Source organism: Rhamphochromis sp. 'chilingali' (genome assembly GCF_963969265.1).
Source record: "Rhamphochromis sp. 'chilingali' genome assembly, chromosome: 19".
Lineage (NCBI taxonomy): Eukaryota > Metazoa > Chordata > Actinopteri > Cichliformes > Cichlidae > Rhamphochromis > Rhamphochromis sp. 'chilingali'.
This window is the reverse complement of record NC_137946.1, coordinates 6,643,660-6,653,631: the sequence shown is the minus strand read 5'-3', so window position 1 is coordinate 6,653,631 and position 9,972 is coordinate 6,643,660. Positions and strand designations below refer to the sequence as shown.

At 40.9% G+C, this 9,972-nt stretch overlaps 1 long non-coding RNA gene across 2 annotated transcripts; it reads right to left on the bottom strand.

The window, feature by feature from the left end:
• Positions 1 to 1,679: 1,679 nt before the first annotated feature.
• On the bottom strand, positions 1,680 to 5,535 carry LOC308386676. 2 transcript variants are annotated; one of them, XR_013969840.1, is made up of 4 exons: positions 5,268 to 5,535; positions 4,264 to 4,416; positions 3,806 to 3,893; positions 1,680 to 3,203 (listed from the first exon to the last, which is right to left on the bottom strand). It is a non-coding gene; the product is annotated as an uncharacterized lncRNA (long non-coding RNA). The 2 variants fall into 2 exon arrangements; XR_013969841.1 differs by lacking the exon at positions 5,268 to 5,535 and adding an exon at positions 4,790 to 5,246.
• Positions 5,536 to 9,972: the final 4,437 nt, after the last annotated feature.

Below are 9,972 nucleotides of genomic sequence, written 5' to 3'. Positions count from 1 at the left end.
ATCTGATTCAAGATTCAAGATTCAAGACTATTTATTTGTCATGTGCATAGTTTTACAACTATAACACACAGTGATTGATGTCCTGATTTAACACACGGATGGCCTGAGGATAGAAGCTCCTCTTGAGCCTCTCCGTTTTTGCTCAGATGGTGTGGAAACTTCTGCCTGATTGCAAAGGTTGGAACAGTTTATTGCTGGGATGAGACGGGTCCTTCAATATCTGGGCTGCTCTGGACCAGCTCTCCTGGTGTAAATGTCCTGTAGGGAGGAGAGAGCAGCCATGCAGAAGTGTTCTGCTGTACGGATCACTCTCTGAAGAGCTTTTTGCTCCTTAACATAGCTGTTCCCATACCAGGATGCAATGTCCTGTGTGAGGATGCTCTCCACAGCGCTTGTATAGAAAGGAGGAGATGTGGACACCAAGATACTTGAAGCATGGCACCCTCTCCACTGGAGCTCCGTTGATGACAATGGGCTTGTAGTCTCTGTCCTTACTCCTTCTGAAGTCCAACACCAGTTCCTTGGTCTTGCCAACATTCAGCTGGAGGTGGTTATCCTGGCACCACGATGCCAGATTCTTCACTTCAGCCATGTAGGCCGCTTCATCGTTGTTGGAGATGGCACCCAACACCACTGTGTCGTCAGCAAACTTCACAATGGTATTGTAGCCATGGGTAGCCACACAGTCTGAAGTATAGAGGGAGTAGAGTAGAGGCGAGAGTGGTGCTTTATGGTGATGCTGACGGAAACGCACCTACCCACCCTCACCACCTGAGTTCTGCCAGTGAGGAAGTCCAACACCCATACACACAGACAGCTGTTGAGTCCCTCAGCTTTGTGAACAGTCTACTGGGCACTATTGTGTTGAACGCTGAACTGGTGGTGTGCAGAACATGGGCGATGATGTACTCAGTGGATCTGTGGTGTTTGGGATGGAGGATGAGATGATGTTCTTCAGTAGCCCCTCAAACACCTTCATTACCACTGAAGTCAGTGCAACTGGCGGTAGTCGTTCAGGCATGAGGGCTTGTTGTTCTTGGGCACAGGGAGGATGGTGGATGTCTAGAAGTATGTGGGGACCACAGACTTTGCCAAGGACTCGTTGAAGATGGAAGTGAACACACCTGCTAGTTTGTCAGTACAGCAACGCAGCAGACGGCCGGTGATGCCGTCTGGCCCCACCACTTTCCTTGTGCTCACTGTTGGGTCTCTCTAGCACAGGCCCACCGCTGGAACGAGACAATTTAACTACACAGCAAAAGCACTGAACACCAAGTAGGCAAAGTTCTTCGTGTTACTCATGCATGAGGGAGACCTGCCTGGAGCCAAGTGTTGTTCCACCCACTTGACCTCCGTCAGACTCTCAGCCAGGTTCCCCATAGCACTCCTTTTATTGAGCTCACATGAATATACATAGGCTCATTAACATATGACGTCTACATACACACAAAGAGTACCTAGCCTGTGCGTTGTGTAAGTATGTGTGTGTGCGTGTGTGTGTGTGGGGTCAAGATGTGACCCTGTGAAGACTCCCCAAAGCTAGTGCCAGGAGTCTAGCGGTCCATCTAAACAAAAGGCACTTAGCCTAAAACTGACATAGCTACGTTTATCCTACCATAAAACAATAAGACAAGGTACGACCTCTTCCTATGCTCCCAGGTTGTACACTGAAAAAAATATGTTGTTGGATTTACTTAATTCAATGGTGGACATTTGTTGCACACAGATGTTTTGCTTTGGCAGCAACTTAAACAATTGAGTTAAATTAACACAATTTATTCATGTTCAATAAACCTGTGCAATTTGTGTTGATAAAATGTGACTTAAACATGTTTTGATGAAGTAATTTGAGCTCTTGGAATATTTTAATCCTTCACAATTTTTTCACTTTATCCCAACACCATTCAATAACTTTTACCCAATACTACTTGGTCACTTAAATACTACATGTTATCTTCAAATTACATTTTGCTATTATATTCTAGTATCAAATACACAATTTTCAAATGGAGGCCTTATAACAGATTGTATTGTTCTCTTCCAAGATGGTTGCTGGCATCCACCAGTAACCTTTAAAAACAAAATGTCTAATTTCACTGCATTGACAGAAGGTAAAGAATTAAACTGACATTACTCCTCCACTGAATCTACATAAATCAACAGTTAAATAATGTCAGTTCTTCCGTGTTCTCTGGAATCAATCACAGCAAAGAAATTAGACTGTTTCTTTTGAAAAATGTTACAGGACAATACAAAACATTCTATTTAAGGCCTCTGACGTCAAGATTCAGTTAAACAACAATTATAACTAAACAATTTGAGGAAATGTTAGTTTCCATTAACATTAAATTAGGTTACTGAATTGGCAAACACCTTCCTATTAACATTACCCATTTTACCCCAATAACTAAAGAAATTAGCACTTGCAGGTCAAAACCTTTATTCAAGAGACGCAAAAATAACATTGATACAGTGACTGTCAAAAATTACAGCACTGATCATACTGTGACATCTTGGTTCAAAACAGCACACTTAGAAATATTCAACGTTCTTTACTTCAACTGAATGAAACTGAAAATACCATTTCACACGACCCATATGGGATATTTAGACTGTATAACTGTTCACGCTACATCTCTTCACTAGTAAAAGAAAGAAAAAATACAAACAGAAATTGAAAAATGCTGCCAAACAGACAAACAGAGAACTTGTACAGAGCAAAAGGAAAAACAAACAACAACAACAAAAACGGCTTGTCCTCATGGCAGTTGCAGAGTATATAAAAATGAACCCTGCGATCTGCTCCTGGAATTGAGCTTCAAAAATGCAGCAGAACAAGTGTGAGATTTAAATGTCCTCTCACCTAGAGCTGATCAGCTTGCATGCATAACAGTGAGCTTTCCTTGCAGGAGCAGTTTTGTCTTAGTTGTGAGCTTTTCTTGAGAGCTGAGTTGCATCCAACTCCATTACCACCCAATGAATCACCTCAAAAGTGTAGCAGAGTTGTGATGGGTAACTCATATTGAAGGAATAAAAAAGGTCCAAACAGCATGGCTACTGCAAAGGTCACGTTATCCAGATCTTGAAGAACTACTATACCCTCGATGATGATGCCAACATCAGAAAAGTCATTGCCTGGCGCATCTCTGGAGACAGATGTTCATTGTGGTTTTCTCAATCTGTGCAGTGGCCTCAGTCAAGTCCTGGTTAAACACAAAACATTTTTTTAAGATTCCCTTTTAAACTCATCTCTTTTGAATCTACCAGTTCTAATGTTAGAGTAATTTAAACCAATGCAAGCAACATAGTAAATAGCTATAGCCAAAGAGTGGCCTGCCATGCTGCCATTCATGGTCTAACAGAGTTTCTAAGAGAGAGTGAAAAACATAATAATTTCAAATGCTTTACATTAGTTTTTGTTAGAAAGACACCAGCCCATCAGAAATCCAGGTTATGTCTCTCAGAAGATGTTAGAATTTAGACTTTCAGCCCCACAATTTGGTTAGCTGTTGGTCAGTTGGTCTTTTTTTTTTTTTTTCAAACAAAAGCTAATGTAAATATTGGTGGGATTTTTCTTTGTTCACTAGAATGACAAATTTAAAGTTTTTTCACACTGATGTGACCCCTAATACAGGGGTAGGGGTGGGGCCTCAAGGGCCGGCGGCCGAGTTCACTACTAGGCCTCATGTGAACTTCAAATTATTAAAGAGGACTACTGGTCCTAACCAGTCCAATGAGGATCAAGTGGATAACTAAATGCATTTTTAAATGTTGCAAAGCCACAATCTACTCATAAAACACTCACCATGAACTCCTGCACCAAGATGTTGCAATTGTCTTTCACACAGATGCGGAGCACTTTGATGAGACTCCCTTTGAGCATTAATGTCATCCTAAAGTATTATAACAAAGAAAACAGAGATTTGTGAACTTTTCAGTAGCACAGAAGAAAATGATCCCAGACAAAAACTTGACTTTTTAAACCAGTCAACATGCAACACCAGCATCTACAAAGCAATAGCAAAAGTTCCTGTTTGACATCAACTTTATGGATATATAGTTTCCAGAACATTTATTTTTTAAAAAAGATAATTTTTTCTCAGTGGGCCAGTAAATGCATGACAAAAAAGAATGGCATCCTTTCAGTGGAATCAGTACTCACAGGTAATAGTTGACTGTTTCAATGGATGCAGCATAAAAATCTTTTACTGACCTAATGCAATACATATACACTTTGTAGTTAAAGAATTTTAAAGTTCTTACTGTCATCATGGCAGCTACATCCTTTAGCTTTGTGCCCTGTTCCCCCGATCACTTTGCAAACACTTTCAGCAGACTGTCAGAGAGAAACTCAGCTCCGTCAGAAACCTTGACTGTAAAGGCATGGTTGGGATGCACTGGAATGCTGCATTTTATCTGAAATGACATAAAATTATTTTGAAATAACAGCAGGCACTGTGCTTGGTTAATCAGTAATGTTTTGTTGAATAAAAACTGTGTTTCCAGATCTTATGGGATTAAAAAAATCCAAAGATGTTTGTTTCTGATTTGCAACCCAAGAACCCACAAGTTAAAACCTCATTTTAGTTCAAGTGTGCATTAATGTGAGTCCAGTAATCACCTTTCTGACAATACATACAGGTATAAGTTAAACCTATGGCAGATTTTGGATTTCTCAGTTGTATTAATAGGGTGGTCTATTTGTGTATGCATGCACCTAATAATTATACAAAACCTATTATAATTAAGTTACAGAAACCTTAAGCGAAAATAGAATATACTTTCTTACCATAACACCTTGAACCCACAATCCATCAGCTGACTCCTGGTGAAATGCAGAATAGATGTGGTCTCTCAATGTGCAGCAAAAAAAACAAAAAGAAAAGGACAGCAGGTGAGGGCAGGAGGGGTAGGGATGTAAGCTAGCATAATGCCGCTAATGATATTAGCTAAAGCTGTTCAATGTCCAAAATCTCACTAACACCACGGTGCAGTAAATACACAATGTAACTGAAGAGTCAGTTGGCAAATCTATTCACACAGAAAACCAAATTATGTTATGAGTGCCTCATAATTAGGTTTAATGTGATATTACGGCTCTTGTGCCAAAGACAAATTCAAATGAAAAAGCGCCAATTCTTTGACAACAGATAAAACAGCAAATAAGCTAATGGCTCTTTTTTAGCATGTTACATGGCGACACTCTAGACGTTTAACTACATTTGGCTGAAATATGGTAAATATTAATTAAAAAAATCAAGACATACCAAAAACGTAGAGTTGGCTGCTCGACTTGACTGAGATGGATGCCTTTTTTGAACCACGATCCAAAGCCCGCGAGATGAAATCACGCGTGGTTTCACGAGATTTAACGTTGCTATCTTATTGACTTACTTCACCTGAACATGATATGAACAATTTAATACACCCTTTCTGCATATCATGTAGTTTTTACACTATATAGTTACATTTATCTTTAAAACATGAGGTAATTGTGTTAAATACATGCAAGATGCTTACATAAATCCAAGAGATGGCCAGTCCCTTTTTTTCAGTGTAGGTGTGAATGCCAGAACACGCTGGAATGCACACCAAGCCTTTGCAGACTATTAAGGATCACACATCCTATCACTACACAATCGATTATACACCTCTAAGCATATATGGTTAAATATTTCTAAGCATAAATGACAATAAACAATACAAATCTAACACTCACTCTCCTCAGTGCCACTCGGACGTCATGCTTCGCGATGCTGATCACCGGTCCCTCACTGATGACGTCACCGTCCTCAGTTGTCAGGCAGTAGTTAGCATTAGCTGCCTGGCTAACCTCGAAATGGGCGTAGAACGTGTTCAGCTCATTGGTGAATGCAGAAACGTTGATTGGCGCTGTGTCCCTGGCTTTATAATAGGGCTGGGTATCGTCACTGATTTCTAGAATCGATTTGATTCCGATTCACAAGGTCCTGAATCAATTTGATCCACGATTTGATTCGATTCGATTCAATTCAATTCAATTTGAATCTGGGAAATTTTACCTCAGTCAGAAATATTAAAATTCTGATCAGTATATTAACATATTTTTGTATCTATAAAAAGGAAGCTGACACTTTCCAGACTTTATCAAAGGTGTAAGCATCACAGCAGATGCCTTTGTGTCAAAGTAGCTGAAGATAAAACACAGAAAAACATGAAGGTGATTTTCCTGGCCTGGGATTTTATAAAAATATTCTGCAGTACATCAAAAACGAAAGAAAACCATTAATCAACATGTGAACATTACCTCTGAAGTTACAGCGGTTTTATTAGAGACATGGCTAAGCGTTTTGCATTTTGTATAATTTTAAAAAGTTTAAATTTGTTCAGAAGTCTATTGAACGGCAGAAACTAGGTTTTCTTTTCGGAAGTAAGTAAAAGGAAAAAAAACATCGGCTGACAGCGCTGTAAGAACGGTAGTCTTGTGCGTAACAAGCAAGCGAATAATACAGAAAACAGATTTCGGGGATAGACGGGAAACTGTTCTTGAAGTACACTGAGAAAGAGAGAGAGCTGTGCATGAAGTGTGTGGTGGAAGCAAAACAACAAAAGTAAGAGGGAGTCCATGACGATGACAATGTTTATGTGAAGCTTAGTTTGGATCTTCTTTTGCTGCTGGTTCGGTCAATATTGTTTGGAGAGAGATAAAACTAACAGCTTTAGAATCAGCGCAAAAAGGACGTAAACACAAAGCGCAGGCCCGCTGAAACATCAGAATCAGTGAGCTGTCGGCTTTCAGCCCCGACCGTGTCCGTGCCGTGAGAAAGGCGACATCTCACTGATTCTGATCTGCGGGTCCACGCTTTGTGTTTACGTCTTTGTGCAGAAGTCTGTACTTGCTCTCATTTACTGTTTTAAATGTCTGGTGGTTGTCAAAATTTTGTGACATTTCACCTGAGATTCTGGAATTTTGGGCAAAATACATTTATATTAAAAAAATCGATTCAGGATTTTAATGAATCGATATCACGCTATCCAAGCCAGAATTGATTTTAATCGATGAATCGATTATTAAAATCCACCCCTACTTTATAGTCCGTGATTGTGCGTAGTCCGTGCCACATGCTCCGCGTGTCGCCCTGGTGGAAGCGAGACTCCACGCGCTCCTGATACCAGCGTTTGGCATCCCTCACCACGTGCCGCACGCCGTATGAAGCAGTTTTGTAGGCGCTCATATTGCCAGACGCGAGACCTGCGTTGTAGGTGGCGGTCCTGGCGTTCACTGCAGTGCGGATCGATCTGTCTGTTTCTGGTTCGGGAATGTCACGGCTCTTGCAGTGCGGATGATCTCCTCCATTAGCATGCTAATGAAGCTTACTGCTACTTCCATAAACCCATTGATGTCAAGTGCACATGCCCTGAACATGTCCCAGTCTACGTCATTGAGCGCGTCCTGTAGTGTTTGGCAGACCAGCGTTTCAGCTCCCTTGTGGTTACTTCATCTCTCTGGTATGTGTTGTTTACACTGAGGAATTAGGAAGATGGCATTATGGTCAGACTTCCCAAAAGCTGGGTGTGAAATAGCTTTGTAGCCCTGCTTGTATGGCGTGTGGCAATGGTCCAAGATTCTGTCTCCCCTTGTCGGACATGTGACATGTTGGTAAAAGTTCGGCATGACTTGTCAGAAAGTCTCCTGCCACAATGAGGGGTGAACACAGATCCTTGTTTTGAAATGCACTCAGCACATAATGTAGTTTAGACAAAGCCATACCTGTGTCTGCTTGGGGTGGGTTGTAGACCAACTCACGGGACAGGTAAAAAGGGCGACACTTAATGCTCAGGTATTCCAGATGTGGAGAGCAGCCGCTGGAGAGCGTAGATATGCTCCTGGTGTCACACCACTTTCTCTTTACCATAAGACACAATCCTCCACCTTTGGTTTTGTTTGACTCTGCCGTTCTGTTCAGATCAATCAGATGCAGTTACAGCACGGTCCAGCATGGCGGGGGTCAGCCATGTCTCAGTGAAGCACAGAATGTTGCAGTCCCTCATGTCTCTTTGAAAGGTGACTCTTGCCCTCAGATTATCTAGTTTGTTCTCCAGTGATTGAACATTACTAGCAGGATATTGGTCAGAGGTGCACAGTCGCCTGCTGCCTCAGTCTGTTCCGAACGCCAGCGCGTTTCCTCCCGGCGCTTCTTTGTTCTTCGCCTCGGGTGAGCGTCCTGTCCACGCCACGTAGTATCTCAGTCAGCCAGGACCAGTCGGGTTTAAAACTGCTCAAGATTACATGTGCAAATTGTTATCGATGTTGAGAAGTGATCTGCTGTCGTAAACTATAAATCTAGAAGATTTTGCAATGTATAACAAAGCAATAAATAAGTTAACAACTAAAAAGGTGCATAGTCTGTGCACAGTTGTCCGGAAGGCATTTGGATGTGGCTGTGCCATCTGAGAAGCCATCTCTTAAGGGGGATAAATAAAGCTGCAGTTTACATTTTGTTTCCAAAATTCTGCAGTGCTAAGTCCTGTTGCTCTTAAATTTCTTTTCACCTGTTTATCAGGAGTGGGGCCAGTGGAGGTTTGCCCAGTGCCCAGTGCCCAAAGTAATGTCAGTACATCCAAGCTTTTAATGCTACATGGTTGTACTCTCTCCCGCACTCCATATTATCCATTGTTGATCCACACATGTCTGTTGCTGCCACGGACGTCACACGCTTGTACGTCATTGTCATGTGACACTGTCACAAACAAAATCACAGTTTAGTAACGCAGTAAAGCAGTAACACAGCGTGCTCACGGGAAAGTAACAGTAATCGAATTACTTTTTTGCAATAGTAATCTCTTATTTTACTTGTTACTTAAGAAAAAGTAATTGGATTACTGCCCATCTCTGCCTGCAAGACAAAACAGAGAAACATAGAACATACAATTTTGCTATGATGTGTGTGTCCACTCAAGACCAGCACCCACCATCCCCAATACAAATGGTTGTAGTAGTACCCGAGCAGATGGGCCCCTAGACTTGAGCCCCAACACCAGTAATCCACTAAATCTCTAATGAATAAAAAAATGACAAGACAAAGTAGTCTGTGTCTGAGATAAACTAATGCACAACCCACCTAAACTATCTCAAACGTCACCAACACTGCCGAGAAAGAGACTGAGGCCCAGACTCCTGACAAGAAACATCTGTAATATATTTTGTGACGAACCAATAAGTTGCTACGTATTTTATTTTCAACTTTCATAAATTTATAATCTCACTCTTTCTCTGTTTTTCCCTCTGTGCACTGAGCAGAGGAGGAGGATGAGGCAGTGCCTGCAAGACCATTAAAAGTATGGCAGCTTTTCCTTATCTTGTCTACAGTTGTAACCTTTCAGCCGTTCAAGTTGTTCTGAATAGTTCATATTTCTGACATATGCAATTAAAACTGAAATATTTTCACATGGCTTTTTTTTCTGTAAAATCGGAGACACTTAAAATACAGCCCAATCCCCAAAAGTGAGGACACTGTATAAAATGTGTAAGTCATTTAAACCACTCTATGACTGTCTTAGAAACAGTGAAGTCATATTAAGTTATATTTATAAAATATTTTAAGAATAATGCAATTGCAAAGAATTTGTGGTTTTGATATACCACTTTGTAAATACCAACATGGTCTCCTCTGAACCTGTAGAACTGTGGTTTTCCTGTATTGTCAGATACAAGTATATGGTGTATGTAAATGTTGTTAAATACCGTATTCCCTTTTAATGCGGGTTTCAAGTCAAGGTTTTATTAGTTTGAACAAATTCTGTACATAATCACACTGCACACTACTTTTCACAAGCGATTCCTACTAAAAAAGCTAGCAGATGTTATTTGTATCTTTAAAATGTTGGAATACGGAAGCATAGTAAGCACACAAGTCTGTGTGTTTTGCATACATGGAGAATGGCTCTATGCAGCCAAGTATGGACCCCACCCTTATCAGCTGAGACCAGACT